At 41.7% G+C, this 17741-nt stretch overlaps 1 protein-coding gene across 1 annotated transcript in view; it reads right to left on the bottom strand.

Moving 5' to 3' along the window:
- BORCS5 (BLOC-1 related complex subunit 5) overlaps positions 1-17741 on the bottom strand; it is a 126406-nt gene that overhangs the window by 87306 nt on the left and 21359 nt on the right. The window lies entirely within an intron of this gene.

Here is a 17741-nt window from a genome sequence, read left to right on the forward strand (position 1 = left end):
CAACAGACATATGCAGCTGGGTATCATTTTAAGCCTGGTAACACAAGCTAAGGGCTTTGTCTACACATGAACATCAATCTGGAATAAAGTATGGTGTGAATTTAAATATATTAAATATTGTTGATTAACTCATTGTGTGGATGCTCTTATTTCAGAATAAGAGCACCTTATTCCAAATTAACCTAATCTATGGGATTAAGCTAAATGTAGAGCAGGAATGGGCAAACTACGGCCCGGGGGCCACATCCGGCCGTTCAGACATTTTAATCCAGCCCTTGAGATCCTGCCGGGAAGCGGGGTCTGGGTCTTGCCCCGCTCCAGCGCTCCAACCGGGGCTTGCCCCGCTCCGCGTGTGCTGTGGCTTGACATAGCTCCCGGAATCAGCGGCATGTCCCCTCCGGCTCCTATGGTTAGGGCCAGCCAGGGGGCTTCGCGCACTGCCCCCTCCCCCAAGCACCTCTCCCACAGCTCCCTTTGGCCTGGAACCATGGCCAATGGGAGCTGCAGGGGCAGCACCTGAGGACGGGGCAGTGTGTCAAGCCACCTGGCTGTGTCTCCATGTAGGAGCCGGAGGGGGGACATGCTGCTGCTTCCAGGAGCTGCTTGAGGTAAGCGCCACCCAGACCCTGCACCCCTGACCCCTTCCTGCACCTCAACCCCTGTCCCAGCCCTGATCCCTCTCCCACCCTCTGAACCCCTTCGTCCCAGCCTGGAGCACCTTCCTACACTCCCAACCCCTCATCCCTTGCCCCACCCCAGAGCCCACACCCCCAGCTGGAGCCCCCACATCCCAATCCCCTACCTCAGCCCACAGCCCCCTTCTGCACCCTGAACTCCTTATTTCTGGCCCCACCCCAGAGCTTGCACCCCCAGCCGGAGCCCTCACCACAACCCCCAATTCCTTGAGCATTCATGGCCTGCCATATAATTTCCATACCCAGATGTGGCCCTCAGGCCAAAAGGTTTGCCCACCCCTGATGTAGAGGGTAGAGTGGATTAAAGTTAATTCAGAATAAGGTGCTTTTATTCCAAAATAAGAGCATCCACACACAGAGTTAATCAGTAATTGCTATTCCAGAATAACTCCCTATGTAGAGAAGACCTAGAGGTGGGGGGGGGGGGGGGGAGAGATTCTGTGATTTCCCCTTCCCCTCCCCCTCCCCACTGTAGTATTAATAAAATTTGTTCTACTCATTGGTCAAATACTTACATTTCCTAATATTCAGTGAACATCATTATCTTGAATTTGGTAAGACAGAAAAGACGAGATCACATCTTTAGGAGAGTAAAAAGTATAAATAGCTCAGCACAATACAGTGTATCTAAATTTTACTCTCTAAAACTGAAAAGTAGCATCAACAAGCAGTAGGAATTGCTAAAGCAGCAAATGCTTCATGCTATGCCCTTGGAATTAAAATTAAGGAAGAAGACTCAGAATGAGAGATCTTCATAACAGTTTCTTAATAAAGGTTTCCTATAGAGTCAGCAAGTTTTTAAACAGAGTCCTCTCATGATAGAGCTTCTTGAATAGGATTATGTTTTCCTACCGTTGGAAAAAGAAAATGAAGCATTTAATCAATCTTCTCCATTTATTCCTACTAGTGGAGACTAACTGAACCAAATATCTAAGTCAAATCTCCGGATGTCAAATTAAATATTTTCTCTCACACACACACAAAATCAGATGCTAGTGACCAAGGAAGAGTCTGAAATTGAGCCAAGAAAATTCTCATCATAGTATCGTGGGCTATGTCTACACAGAATGCAGCATATAAGAGCACAACCACTGCACACCCCACTACCATGGGTATAAATAAGCAGTGTAGATGGTGAGGCACTGCTTAGGAGAGTAAAGACACACCAGAACCTTAGGGTATATACCGTACACGGCTCTCTGCACACCAAAGCAGTGCCTCTCACATCTACACTGCTAATTTTAGCTCTCTAGTGTCCTCCTGCCTGCCAACTTCTGCAGGCCTTTCCCCTGTAGAGTGGGAGGCTCCAGCAGCTGGGGGGCAATAGGGAAAGCCCTCACATCTCAGCGTGGATGCAGCCTACTTTTCACTGCAGCGTATAGCTACAATACCTTACATGCCGCCACAAGCATAGACAAATCCTTGGTGTAGGGAGACCAGACAGAAAGTGTGAAAAATCAGGACACGTTAAAAACTTACCGTTTTGAGTACCACTTGTACTCCGATGGCATGTTTTTCATAAACATTCCGAGGTGCACAACCTCAGCTGGTGTAAATTGTTTCAGCTCCATTGATGCCCACAGAGTTATGACAATCTATACGAGCCAAGCATCGACCCTGTAGTCTCTCCTTTCTTGTACCTCTTGCTATCAGAATATTATTGCTAGATGAATGCATTCACCTATCCACTTCAGAATCTCTCTCTTTGGAGATTACTTTATACACATCACTCCTGTTACTGCGGGATGACATTTAAGTGCTATCTTTGACTGACCTACAGTCTATCCCATGCACCTTTGTTGATTCATTGTGACTGTCTGCTGATGTGCAGTGGGGGCTGATTTTATTTTTATTATTATTGATGCAACAAAACTGGTGCAACTTCAGCACTTGGACTGGTTCTTGCCAGGCTAGCCTTTCATAAGAGCCTCCTTGCTAGCCTACTGATGTCCACCACATGCAAAATGTAATTACTCCAGAGACATGAAGCTGCTCTGATCTTTTGATGCTCCAGTTAGTCCTATGTGACCATATTAAGTGCCTTCATTGATAAAAATTAAATTGACAGAGTAGTTAACACTGGCATACAAAGCCATTCATTTTTACATTTGCCATCTTCTCTACATGATTTGCCACACTTTCCATTCAATATTCCATGTTTTTTGTCACTCAGATCTAGATTCTATAGGATTATATAGGAATATTTTCCCCATGTATGATTCTTGTGACCACGGAGTCAATTCTTATGTTGACCAACCACCTTGCATTAGTGACAGTCCTGATTCTTTTACTTCTACCTTTAAATAAAATGCAAAATTTTAACAGTGAGGGTAGTTAAACCACTGGAACAAATTACTAAGAGATGTGGCAAAGTTTACATTGCTTGGAGTCTTTAAAGCAAGAATGCATGTCTTTCTAAAAGACACACTCTAGCTTTGCCACGAGTTAAAGTGAACCAGTTTAGTCACCAGTCACAGAGTGAAATCTATGGCTTGTGCTATGCACGGCGTCAGACTACAACTACATAATCATAATGATACCCTTATTGGTCCCCCTGTCTTCACTTGCAGTAGCGGTCCTGCAAGTTTTAGTTTATCTGGAAGAGTATATCCAGGGTAAAGGACTCCAGCTGCTTTTTTAACCTGATAGTGTGGTTATAGCTAGTCAGGAATTTTCTGAGAGAACTCCCCTCATTCCACCCTCAGAAAATGGTGATTTGTCAAAAGCAAAACATTTAGTGAAAATGCATCAATTTCAACAAAAGCTCGTTTCAAAAGTAAAACTGAAAAAGTGACAAGGTCAAGACATTCTGTTTCAGCCTTTTCAGAATGGAATATCTCAATTTTCCATTTGAAATTACTTTTCATTTCAATGTAATTTATTGTAGGTAACAAAAAATACAAACCATTTTGATTATATTGAAACAAAATGTTTCAATCATCCTGAAATGACTTTTCTTTGGGAAGGGGGAAAAGGGGATGGAAGTGGGAGGAGAGAAGGTTGGATTTTGTTTTGCAGAGTATTTAAGACATTTTAGGTTTTGCTACATTTCAGAACAGGAAATATTAAAAACTACCACAGATTCTCCTATGAAAAGGAAATCCGATTTCTTCCCAGGGCCAAGTTTGGTGCTATGCTGAAGTCAATATTGTTAGTATAAAAGAAGGGTGCAACTTTCCCATCACCAAGTTCAAGCCTTTCCCATTCAGTTCTTTCTGTAGCATAACCTGTGACTAATTATTGCCATTTCTTGGGTGTCAAAATGAGCAGCACCTGTTCCTGAATTAAGCTGATGCTAGAAAGTATGGAGCACAGACAACTTTGATAGCATAAAAAATGTCACACCTGCAGGATTATTAAACTCAATGTCTTCCTTTCCATTCCAAAAAAGACAGTTTCATTGAATCACATATTTGATCTTGAAGAATAAAAGAAATAGATTTTCTGCACTTTTGAGATGAGCATGAATCCTTTCCATCTTGCTCTTAACAATTCCTGACTCTTATGTTAGAAGAATGTATCTGTTTTCATTACTTCACTCTATACAATTGCTTGTTTCCTATCACTGCCTTCAAATTTAGGCATATCCACTCTGACAGTCACACACCAATACTTGATAATTACCAAATACTAAGTCACCCATTTGCAATATTGATAAGCCAGTTTTGTATTTTCTACAGTTAGAATGAGAAACAATCTCGATGCACAGCCAGAAAATATAAGATGGAGTTAGCCAGCTTCAACAGAACCGTGTTTTCAAATGCCCTGCCGACCTTCCAGAAATTTCTAGATTCTAGCAAATTAAGCCTCCATACCACTTTATAATCCTAACTAGTCATCTCGACAACATCCAGCGACAGCTGATTCCACCTATTTCCCTCTAGGCTTCTAGGAAGTTCTGTAGCAGGGTGGATAAAAATCAATGATTTTTTTTTTAAATTAAAAAATTGTATTTTTTTTATTTAAAGCGGATTTTTTGATAAAATGCTTTTTGAGTAAAAAACCTATCTAAAGATAGTTTTAATTAAAATACATTATAGCTCAAAGATATCTCATCATGGAATAGGGATTATGAATTCTAATTCTATAGTATGAGACAATATATTCATGTAATGTTTAAGAAAAATTTTGTAAATGAGTTCCAATAGTTCATGGATTAGGGACCCAATCTTATGGGGGTTCCAGGGGCTTCTGTATAGATTATTTAGGTTAATCTTTCTATCTACCCAATGTGACTCAGTGCTCAGTCTAGAAGATACCATCAGAGATGCTTAGGTTTGCAGTTCTCAAACCACGGATTTGTGTCTCCAGGGGTCATATGCTTTTAATAGCAAAAATGTTTTAATTAAATAAATAAATATATAGAGGTGAGAAATAACAGACCTCAAATCTATTGTCCCTCTGCATATTTGTGTACAGAGTCAATCCCTTCCCTCTCTCTAAAAGTGCAAAGTTTCAAAAAGTTCAAGGACCAGAAGATTGTTGGGGGCAGAATAGATCTGGACAAGGAGAAGAACTCTGGAGATAAATGTGAGAAACAAGGGACATATACTTGTTTTGTTAGAATATTATATGTTTGCTGTTGAAGAAAAACATCCAGAATACTTAACATTGTTGTTTTAGTTAAATAAAACCATTTAAATGTCTGTCTGATGATGTTCTTCTCCTAATACAGCATGGTAAGAAAATCCTCCAAATATTAATGATTAATCTGTTGCATTGGAGATAGTTCACCTCCCAATGACTTCATAAATATCTGCTTCAATTACCTTTGGTAAATGAAATAACCAAACAATCATTCATTTTCTGATATAGCTGTAAAACTAATGTGAAAAGTTTTCAAAATAAATCACTGTTTAAAAATGCATAGTGTGTACTTTCTAAAAATGAAACCTACATCCATCTCTGAGTTGTGAAGAATATGTATTAAGGTTTAACAACCAACAAGAAGGCACTTTTATGTAGAGAACCATGATTAAATCAAGTCTTCCTGACTAGTGATTTAAATCACGATTTAAATCAATTCCACCCTGTACTGTAGTATTCTTATTGCTTCGTACTAGTTATAACAAGACCCTGGATGTTCTCATCAATTCCCCCCTTATTTTATTTTATTTTTGAAGAAAAAAAAGTTAGAATTTTCATTCAGATTAACTCTTCTTTCAGTGTTTCTAGCATAATCTGAACCCCCCAACACACACACACACACATCTTTCAAGTATGTTTATTCAAATTTCAGAATGACAAATTCCCCAAAGTGAGAAAACCGTCAAACTCCCTCTGACTCACAATAAGGATTCTTTAAACTCCTACAACAACATCTGATGAGGACAGTTGTTTCACCAATCTCTCCAAGAAGAGATTAAATGCAACAGTGTTGCAAAAGACTTTGCTACTCTGTTTCATAGTTTTGGTTAATGTCTACACCAGTGGTCCCCAACCTTTCTGTTGCAATAGCATATTCATGTTCCCAGAAGAGTGTGGCGGGCGCCGGACGACCAGCTGCTGAAATGCCGCTAAGAAGCGGCGTCATCGAGAAGCGTCACCGCCAAATGCTTCTTGGCGTTGCCGCTTCTGGGCAGCATTTTGGCGGCTGGTTGTCTGGCGGCCACGCTCCTCGGCGGCGGATTGTCTGGCAGAAGTGCTCCCTCGTCAGTAGGCGAGAACACATAAATGCCCCAGCGGACGCCATGGTGCCCGCAAGCACCACGTTGGGGACCACTGGTCTAAACGGATATCAACAGATGCTGTAGTATGCAGATCTTAAAAATAGAAAATACTATTGCACAGACAATCCAGGAAGTTTTTGGAAAATGTAGGGGACAATTTCCTGGTGCAAGTGCTGGAGGAGCCAAGTAGGGGGAGAGCTTTTCTTGACCTGTTGCTCACAAACCGGGAAGAATTAGTAGGGGAAGCAAAAGTGGATGGGAATCTGGGAGGCAGTGACCATGAGTTGGTCGAGTTCAGGATCCTGACGCAGGGAAGAAAGGTAAGCAGCAGAATATGGACCCTGGACTTCAGGGAAGCAGACTTCGACTCCCTCAGGGAACTGATGGGTAGGATCCCCTGGGGGAATAACATGAGGGGGAAAGGAGTCCAGGAGAGCTGGCTGTATTTCAAAGAATCCCTATTGAGGTTACAGGGACAAACCATCCCAATGTGTCGAAAGAATAGTAAATATGGCAGGCGACCAGCTTGGCTTAACAGTGACATCCTTGCGGATCTTAAACATAAAAAAGAAGCTTACAAGAAGTGGAAGATTGGACAAATGACCAGGGAAGAGTATAAAAATGTTGCTCGGGCATGTAGGAATGAAATCAGGAGGGCCAAATCGCACCTGGAGCTGCAGCTAGCAAGAGATGTTAGGAGTAACAAGAAGGGTTTCTTCAGGTATGTTGGCAACAAGAAGAAAACCAAGGAAACTGTGGGCCCTTTACTGAATGAGGGAGGCAACCTAGTGACAGAGGATGTGGAAAAAGCTAATGTACTCAATGCTTTTTTTGCCTCTGTCTTCACGAACAAGGTCAGCTCCCAGACTGCTGCGCTGGGCAACACAGCATGGGGAGTAGGTGGCCAGCCCTCTGTGGAGAAAGAAGTGGTTAGGGACTATTTAGAAAAGCTGGACTTGCACAAGTCCATGGGGCCGGATGCGTTGCATCCGAGAGTGCTAAAGGAGTTGGCGGATGTGATTGCAGAGCCATTGGCCATTATCTTTGAAAACTCATGGCGATCGGGGGAAGTCCAGGACGACTGGAAAAAGGCTAATGTAGTGTCCATCTTTTAAAAAGGGAAGAAGGAGGATCCTGGGAACTACAGGCCAGTCAGCCTCACCTCAGTCCCCGGAAAAATCATGGAGCAGGTCCTCAAGGAATCAATCCTGAAGCACTTACACGAGAGGAAAGTGATCAGGAACAGTCAGCATGGATTCACCAAGGAAAGGTCATGCCTGACTAATCTAATCTCCTTCTATGATGAGATTACTGGTTCTGTGGATGAAGGGAAAGCAGTGGATGTATTGTTTCTTGACTTTAGCAAAGCTTTTGACACGGTCTCCCACAGTATTCTTGTCAGCAAGTTAAAGAAGTATGGGCTGGATGAATGCACTATAAGGTGGGTAGAAAGTTGGCTAGATTGTCGGGCTCAACGGGTAGTGATCAATGGCTCCATGTCTAGATGGCAGCCAGTATCAAGTGGAGTGCCCCAAGGGTCAGTCCTGGGGCCGGTTTTGTTCAATATCTTCATAAATGATCTGGAGGATGGTGTGGATTGCACTCTCAGCAAATTTGTGGATGATACTAAACTAGGAGGAGTGGTAGATACGGTGGCAGGTAGGGATAGGATACAGAGGGACCTAGACAAATTGGAGGATTGGGCCAAGAGAAATCTGATGAGGTTCAACAAGGATAAGTGCAGGGTCCTGCACTTAGGACGGAAGAATCCAATGCACCGCTACAGACTAGGGACCGAATGGCTAGGCAGCAGTTCTGCGGAAAAGGACCTAGGGGTGACAGTGGACGAGAAGCTGGATATGAGTCAACAGTGTGCCCTTGTTGCCAAGAAGGCCAATGGCATTTTGGGATGTATAAGTTGGGGCATAGCCAGCAGATCGAGGGACGTGATCGTTCCCCTCTATTTGACATTGGTGAGGCCTCATCTGGAGTACTGTGTCCAGTTTTGGGCCCCACACTACAAGAAGGATGTGGAAAAATTGGAGAGAGTCCAGCGAAGGGCAACAAAAATGATTAGGGGTCTGGAATACATGACTTATGAGGAGAGGCTGAGGGAACTGGGATTGTTTAGTCTGCAGAAGAGAAGAATGAGGGGGGATTTGATAGTTGCTTTCAACTACCTGAGAGGTGGTTCCAAAGAGGATGGTTCTAAACTATTCTCAGTGGTAGAAGATGACAGGACAAGGAGTAATGGTCTCAAGTTGCAGTGGGGGAGGTTTAGGTTGGATATTAGGAAAAACTTTTTCACTAGGAGGGTGGTGAAACACTGGAATGCGTTACCTAGGGAGGTGGTAGAATCTCCTTCCTTAGAAGTTTTTAAGGTCAGGCTTGACAAAGCCCGGGCTGGGATGATTTGAGCAGGGGGTTGGACTAGATGACCTCCTGAGGTCCCTTCCAACCCTGATATTCTATGATTCTATTAGACTAATCCAAGAGGTACAGCCAGAAGCAAACAGATGTCTTCTACTTACCATATATACTATCTACTGATTCATCAATACTCAATACCACTTTACAGTTAGTGAGTTATGAAAGACTAAACAAATTAATTTTAAGACATGAACTGAATTCTTCTCTTTTGTTAACTATCAAGATATGCTGTGTCTCAGTCAAAATGCCTCCATGACAATGTGTCTTTACAGGAATCACAGTTAATTTAATTAGATTCACACTGTGAAAAATTCATTTATCAGAATAGCCACCTGTATCCTTGAAATGATTTGTGGTTCATATATTAAATTGGTCCCAAGTCTAATTCTCATCCCCAGTTGTCTTTATTAGGAAATTATGCAATCCAAAACCTGCTGCAGGCAGTGAAGATTAACCTATGATCTTATGTTTGTTATTGTGTTTAGTTATATTGATAAAATGTCATATAAATTATTGGAGGAACCGGGAATAGCAGTCCAAAGGTTTGCACTTTATGTAACTTCAGTGTAGCTGAAGTTCAGCCCATAAGCCAAATGCAGTCCAGAATTCCAAATTCCTGCTCATCTTTAATTCAGGTCCCACCATGCAATGCTCCACCTTGATGAAAGTAAATGCATGCTGGGAATCCACCTCTGCGCTGAAGAAGAGGGTATGTGCAATCAATACTATTTTGTACTAATCCGGGCATCTGACAAGTTACAAGCATGGCACTAGGTTGGGCAAAGCTTGGATATCACTGATACAGTGACCTGTTCCCTCTTGCCACCAAAACACGCACCTGCTTTGGAGCTTGGGAAAGATTTCAATAAACACAACCTACACGGATTTGGGGAAGAACTTAAGAACAACAACAAGACCTCCATCTTCACCACTCAGCTCAATATCCAATGTAAGGTCTCACATAGTACCTTCTACGCGGTGGGACACTAAAGACACAGACCTGTAGCAGAGGGAATGCAAAACAACCAAGAATTTCAAATAGACTAATGAGAGTAATTTTAATAGCACCCTGCCAGACATCCAAGGCTTCAGCTTTGCAATAAATTCTGAATTCACAGCTGTGACACTGTCTACCCTGGTGCCAGCTCAAGACAAAGTCACAGGCTAATTCACTCATATGCTAATAGAAATCAAAGGAATGTCAAAAGGTATTGTAATGTAATCAGGCCAATTCACTTGTGTGTTAGTTTAGTTCAAAGGAAACGTTAATGGTATTGGCTTCACTTATCTATAATGTGTTGATTGCTATCACATTATATTATGTATCTCCCTTTAACTAGTTAACCTAGACCAAAAGTGTGAGAGAGTGTTAAGATGAGAATCTACTCGATGTGCAAACTTCATGAAAACTAATGAAGGATTGTTGTTTTCTATTACGTTACCTTTTACATCGCATATATCCCTGTAATTAAATTACCCATCAAACACGACTGGAACCTTGGAAATGTAAATGAAGAAGAGTGCTATCTGTGATGGGTTCCCCCCAGGGTGCCACCTGGAACTGGGGTACCACTGAGCCTTCTGACTCATCAGTCTGGGCTCCCTCTCACACTGCTGCTGTGACAAGCTGCAGACCCGCTCCCGGTCCTACACTTCCACCAGCATTCACACAGGTAGGGACACACCCAGCTGCAGTTACATGCAGGCTCTCTAACGAGCTACTGCATGAACCAACAATAGAGAGGCTACAGCCAAGATAACCCCAGCTCCCCAGGTACGCATCCCCAGTTTGGAATATAAACCCAAAATTGTACTGTCTTGCACTGCACAGGGATTTATACAATATAAAGTCATAGAGTTTGCCCCTCCCTCAACATGGAGAGGAAATGCAATAGTCCCTGCCCCTTGAACTAAAGATTCCCAAGCATTTCACTCCAAATTTACCAGTTTAGATGAAAATATAAAATAATTGTATTAACTAAAAAAGATAGATTTAAAGTGAGTATAAGTGATAACAAACAGATCAAAGCAGATTACCTAGTAAATAAGTTTAGTTTTTGTTTACCATACTAGAAGGATAGGACTTGAATTAACAATCTCTCACCCTGACTGAGGATGCAAGCAGGCTTGCAGATTCTCAAGGTACAAGCTGAACTTGCTTTTCAGCTTGTGATCCCTAACCCCATTCCAAGTCCTTTTCTTTTGAAGCTTTTCTTAAGTGTTCAGTTGTGGGGGTGTGGCATCATCTCCACTTGGTGTGAGATCCAGAGTACCAAATTGATCTGGGGTAAATGACTAATCCTTTGGGATTGGGAGTAACCTGATGTGGTGTGATTTTTGGTTTATGTGACCATTATTATTAACTCCAGTTTGTCTGGGTGACAGGATAAGCTGGAGTGCCTAACGGGACTGTTTGAGACTCCATGGTAAAATAGGGAGAGTGATGGAGTGCACATTTATTACTGGCTCGGTGAAATCTAATTATAGAATATACCACCAGTTTGGGGTGTCTGCCTTATTTTCTGACAGTCTGACCAGAGTTTGTCAGACACAGTTGTGAGCCACTCTAGACAAGGTGACAATAGCAACATCTCCAGACAACAGGTAATAAAAACAAACAGTGTAGGTATTCTGCTCAATCTTCAGTTTAGAGATGATGCTTGTATTTGAATGTACAATCTAACCATTTATATGATTAACTGATTGCTGTTGGTTACATATTTTGAGATATAAGAATAAGACTTAATATACAATGGGAAATGGAAGAGGCATAAGAGATGTATATGCTCTTATCAAAACATCTGTTTTGCTAGAGCTTTTATCACTCTTAAAAATAAAATTCTACCTCAGCTTATCACGGTGATTTTGAAAGGCAGAATTTGGCCCTCTGTCTTGGCTATCTTACCAGAGAAAATATAGAAGTGAATGTTTTTTTCTCCCCACTTTCTGCTTAAATTTAAGTTTTGCACTGCTACATAATGATGGAAACCTGTCAAGAATACTGTATGGAAAGGATATTACAAAAGATAAAACCCTGAAGAATATTCAGCCACTCTCTTTCCTCAGATTTCAGAGTAGCAGCCGTGTTAGTCTGTATTCACAAAAAGAAAAGGAGTACTAGTGGCACCTTAGAGACTAATTTATTTGAGCATAAGCTTTCGTGAGCTATATCCGATGCAGTGAGCTGCAGCTCACGAAAGCTTATGCTCAAATAAATTGGTTAGTCTCTGAGGTGCCACTAGTACTCCCTTTCTCTTTCTTCAGTTAGATGAACATTCTGACATGTTTTCTTAGCAAGAAGCCAGCATGAGCTTCTAACGAATCTCCAACAACAAATCTCCAATATTTATTCGTTGGTACTTGTGTTATTGAAGAGAAAAAATAAAGCAATGTTCTAAATGCCTAACTGATTTTTATTTAAAACTCATTATAAAAATGAGATTATAATAATATGTACAGCAACATCTGTCTCTTGTTATTGGTGTGTCTGAGTTCTTCTCACAGTCCTTTCAGGGGCACCCAAGCTGATTAACAGCAGAGGGCTAGCCACTGCAGCACATCTGAGTGAATAATTACTACAGCATTTCTACAGTCTCTTCAAATTAAAGGTGCTTCTTTCCCCTACTGGCCACTATGAAGCCCACCTTATAATGGTTCGACTAGCAAGCAGATCATGTGGGGAAAAGAATGCTTGAAAAAAATCCAGTATATACTGCCATAGTTGTGAACAGCACTCCTCAGATAAACAACAAAAAGACAGGGAGCCTGATTCTGATCTTCAAATGCACTAGTGTGGAACAACAGTAATGCTGTTCAAATAACTATTTATTCTGGGGTGGTCAGAATTGAGTAAAAAAATATATATATATATCTATAGGACATAACACTGAAAGGGACCTCTCCTTGGTCATCAAATCCAGTCCCCTGCTATTGCAGGCAGCCTTCCACAAGGGCTTATACTCTAAGTTAAATCAAGACACAAAAGATAACTTGTTGGGAGAGAGACACTGGGAAAGACAGGAGGAAGAGGAGAAGATTACTGCTCTTGGGAAGCCCAGGTGATCTCAGGTGTTTTGTTAAAGGGGTTTAGCATTTTGGGTTTTTTTTTGTTTCTGTTTTGTTTTTGTTTCATTTTGGGAAGGGGATGAGGGGGAAGAGGTGTTAACATTAAACAGAGTTTCCCTCCTGCCCCTAACTTGTGAATTAGTTTAGAAAGGCTTTGCAGAAGTAGTGAGTTTTAAGGAGGGACCTGAGCAAATCTAGTCAGATTATACCAAAAGCAGGAGTGCTTAAGAAGCAAAACCTCCAAGTCTTTTGAACGCAGTCCATGCCTATCTTCCCTCTGTAACAGCAATATCAGGACAAAGACAACCAACTGCACATTGTGAACCCACACACACAGGCAATTTCCATTGTCTCACTGAAGACAAGTCTAAGCAAGTATTCAGGTTTTGCATATGTATATCAAGCAGTTACATGTAAATTAGGTATAACCTCAAATTCTTGCTAAATTGTCAATCCAGCTGTTGGTGGCACAAAGTCTGAACAGCCTGCAATAAAGAGCATACTTCTCCAGTTGATCCCTGGATGTTCTAGTATACACCTCCCACTAACATGTTAATGAAAGATAGGCATATAAATCTCTTGTGAAGTAGAAGGGCTTCTGCTGGGTATTATAGATTTTGGATAAAAGTGTCCTTATGACATCTCTAAGGCAACAGAAATGAAGATTCTAGACATTACACACATGCGTGCACATATGTAAATGACAGGAATTAGCAGAGCACTGGACTTCAAGCTGATTAGGTGTGTCTGATGACTAGAGATGGAGGAACATTTTATTCAGTTAGAATAGCCTGACAAAAAAAGGCTGAAGTCTTATATTCTGATTATGCAAAGATTTATGCATTTGCCTAATTCTACACACTGCAAGTAGTCTTACTGAAGTGAATGAGATGACTCACAGCATGTAAAACTACAGGCATAAGTCTTTGCAAGATCTATTATCTAATCTAAGGTACTTACATAACTCTCATTACCATAGTACCGGTGTACCTCAATCTTTAATGTACTTATGTTCACAATATGCCTGTGAAGCAGGGAAATATTATCCCCATTTTACAGATGGGGAAGGAACACAGAGAGATAAAGCGACTTTGCCCTAAGTCACACAGGAAGTCTGAAGTGGAGACAGAAACTGAACTCAGGTCTCCTGAATGCCTTAACCACCAATAATCTTCTGTATCGTTATATTAAAACACCAATATGATTAATAAACAAAAATACTCAATAAGGGTATCAACAATGGAAGAGAAACTTAATGCAAAATCTTCTGTCTGAGACTCCTATATTGAACATTGCAGATTCCAATTTCTGAACAACTGTCACAGAGAGTACTGTTTTCATACCATTCCCCCTTGACTGATCCTAAAATCAGTCACATCTTGGTTATATGCAGCAGGCTCACCCTATGTGAAAAGTCACAGATATACGAGGAACTAACTTGTATCAAAGCTGCATGGGCCAAGATAGCTTAGTAAAAATAATATTAACTTTCAAACTGTTAAAGACTCACTTTCATTTTCTCCTAAAAGAGACACAGTTTTCATGTATAGTTTCAAGAATACTTCCAGATGTTTTCATATTCCATCTTTTTGTATTATAGTGACATCTGCTGGTTGAATGTTTGCTCAACAGTATCAATTTGAATTACTCTACTAGTATTTGACATGGATGTCAGAACAAAACGAAGAGGCAGGAAATGTAGGAGCAAAGCTGAAATGCTGCACCTAAACAGCCCTGATGTGTTTCATTAGTGAAGCATGAAATATACATACTTTTCCTAATAGAAGAGATTAGAGCAGTGGTGGGCAAACTACAGCCCGCGGGACCCTCCTGCCCAGCCCCTGAGCTCCTGGCCTGGGAGGCTCGCCCCCCGCTCCCCCGCCACGCTGTCCCCCCGCAACCTCAGCTCACTGAGCTGCCGGCGCAATGCTCTGGGCGGCAGGGCTGTGAGCTCCTGGGGCAGCGCAGCTGCAGAGCCCGGCCTGACCCGGTGCTTTGTGCTGCGTGGCACAGCTGCCTGTCCTGGTGCAGCCGCGCCACCAGCTACTGGTGCTCCAGGCAGCGTGGTAAGGGGGCAGGGAGGGTTGGATAGAGGGCAGGGGAGTTTGGGGTGGTGGTTAGGGGCCAGGGGTGTGGATAGGGGTCGGGACGATCAGAGGGCGGGGAACAGGGGGGTTGAATGGGGGTCAGGGTCCCGGGGGGGGGGGGCAGTCAGGAAGGAAAGGAGGGGTTGGATGGGGCAGCGGGGGGCAGTTAGGTGCAGAGGGTCCGGGGGCGGTCAGGGGGCGAGAAGCAGGAGGGCTCGGTTAGGGGGCGGGGGCCATCTCACGTCTGGCTGTTTGGGGAGGCACAGACTCCCCTAACTGGCCCACCACACAATTTCGGAAACCTGATGAGGCCCTCAGGCCAAAAAGTTTGCCTGCCCCTGGATTAGAGGGTGCTTGTGATGTGTTTTCTCAGTCCCAATGCAGAATAGAGAGAGATTCAAAAGCAATAATGCAACTGTTGAAATATCATACCATTTTATTGTGGCTTTCACTTGGGTGGGCCAAGCCTTTCAAAGCTGACATAGCAAGGTGAAAAATTAAACACGCTTCACTACCTAGGATTCTAAGTAATTCATTGCAAGGCGGAAATGCAGCTCTGCAGTCCATTATTTCTGACTGACTGTTAGTGATATTCCTAATCTGTCAAGAATTTAATCAGCCTTAAAGACAGAACTGCAGCCTTCATTCTGAAAACCTTGCTTTTTGTTGAATTAGAATATACCTAACATTTTCTAAAGGTAGGGTGTCTTAATACAGCCTAGCTATAAAAAAAAAAAAAAGGCATTGAACAACACATCCAAGAGTGCAGACTAGTGTTTCAGTGTTTTGCTCTGAAACATCATTCTCATTTTTGACTGATAAAATGGAAGAAAAAGACCCAGATCTCCCTGCATCATTAACCCTTCTTTCTGTCCTCTGTCTGTATAGGGCCTTAAAAATCTACTCCAAATGCTACTCCAGTACAGTAGGCAATTGGAAGACATTACATTATGTTCCATTTTGTACTTTACAACCAAGTCATTGTGAAACAGGCGATCTCACATCACTGTTCTTTGTGGAATAATGGTCTGGTTGTGCAGTCACTGTGTAGACAAGTGAAGCAGCCAAGTGAAGCTGCTATTATGCACTCTGTAACAACAGCTGACAGGTAGCCTTGAGTATGCAAGGCTTTTTTGTATATAAATAGAAAGGCAACAATACCCAAAAATCCAATGGTATCTCCTCAGTCTTTTCCAGAAATGTTTTGGGTTCTTAAATCAAAGTGTTTTTGCCTGTTTCTTGTGCAGTTTGCCACTGCCCCATTCCCTCTCCCATTCCAAAACCCACCTATTCAAAAATAACATCCATTACTGTGTCTGATTGATTTTAAATAAATACATGAACAAAGTGAGCGCCTGGCCCTGCTGATATCTATGGAAGCTTTTACACCAATTTCAGCAAAGCCAGGATTTCACCCTGAATATGCATTACACAACCTCATACCATGTATGCCCATTCCTTCCCCTTCCTCACTCCTTTTGTGCAATGTTCTCTCTCCCTATAACACATCTAATTTAGCTGCACTTAGAATCTTGCTGCTTATCTGTCATATTTTACTAGTTTGCAAATTGCTATGTACATCTATAGTATGATTAATAAAATAATCATAAAAGCATAGATGTAGTTGGGGGGAGGCCAAGGGGTTTTGCCCCCCACAACCTGCAAGCCTCAGTCAGGTGTGGAATTTGCCCCCTGATGCACAGCCCTGTTGGCTTGATTGGAGCTGCCCCCACAAATACAGAAGTCAAGTTACGCCTATTCATAAAAGTCCAATGGAAGTTCAATGTCACAGCTGAAGGACTGCATCTTAAACAGAACCCACAACAGACTGTTGCACCAGCACTAGGTATAAACCCAAGACACAGCATGGGATCTGAACCTCTGACCCTCTGGCAAGAGTGCTAGCAACTGAGACTTGTAGTCCAGGATCAAGCCTTTACAAAGAGATGTTGCACTTACATAATTCATTATGTCACACTTCAATATTCAAATCAAATGCATACAAAACATTTTAACTAGGGCTGTCAATTAATCACAGTTAACTCACACTATTAACTAAAAAAAATGAATTGCAATTAAAAAATTAATCACAATGAACCTCAGTTTTAAATCGCACTGTTAAACAATAGAATACCAATTGAAATGTAGTAAATATTTTTGGATGTTTTTCTACATTTTCAAATATATTGTATTCTGTGTTGTAATTGAAATCAAAGTGTACAGCGCTCACTTTATATTATTTTTATTACAAATATTTGCACTGTAAAAATAACAAAAGAAATAGTATTTTTCAATTCACCTCATACAAGTACTGTAGTGCAATCTCTTTGTTGTGAAAGTGCAATTTACAAATGTAGATTTTTTGTTACAATAACTACATTCAAAAACAAAACAATGTAAAACTTTAGACAAACAAGTTTGTTAACATTTACGGGAGATAATGCTACCCGCTTCTTATTTACATGACCTGAAAGTGAGAACAGGCGTTCACATGGCACTTTTGTGGCTCTCATAGCACGGTATTTACATGCCAGAGAGAAATGTTTAGCGTATGCCCCTTCATGCTTCGACCACCATTCCAGAGGACATGCTTCCGTGCTGTTGACGCTCATTAAAAAAAATAATGCATTAATTACATTTGTGACTGAACTCCTTGGGGAAGAATTGTATGTCTCAGCTCTGTTTTACTCATATTCAGCCAGATATTTCATGTTACAGCAGTCTCAGATGATGACCCAGCACATATTGTTCGTTTTAAGAAAACTTTCACAGCAGATCTGACAAAACGCAAAGAA

This window comes from Natator depressus, chromosome 1 (genome assembly GCF_965152275.1).
Source record: "Natator depressus isolate rNatDep1 chromosome 1, rNatDep2.hap1, whole genome shotgun sequence".
In the NCBI taxonomy this organism is placed as follows: Eukaryota; Metazoa; Chordata; order Testudines; family Cheloniidae; genus Natator; species Natator depressus.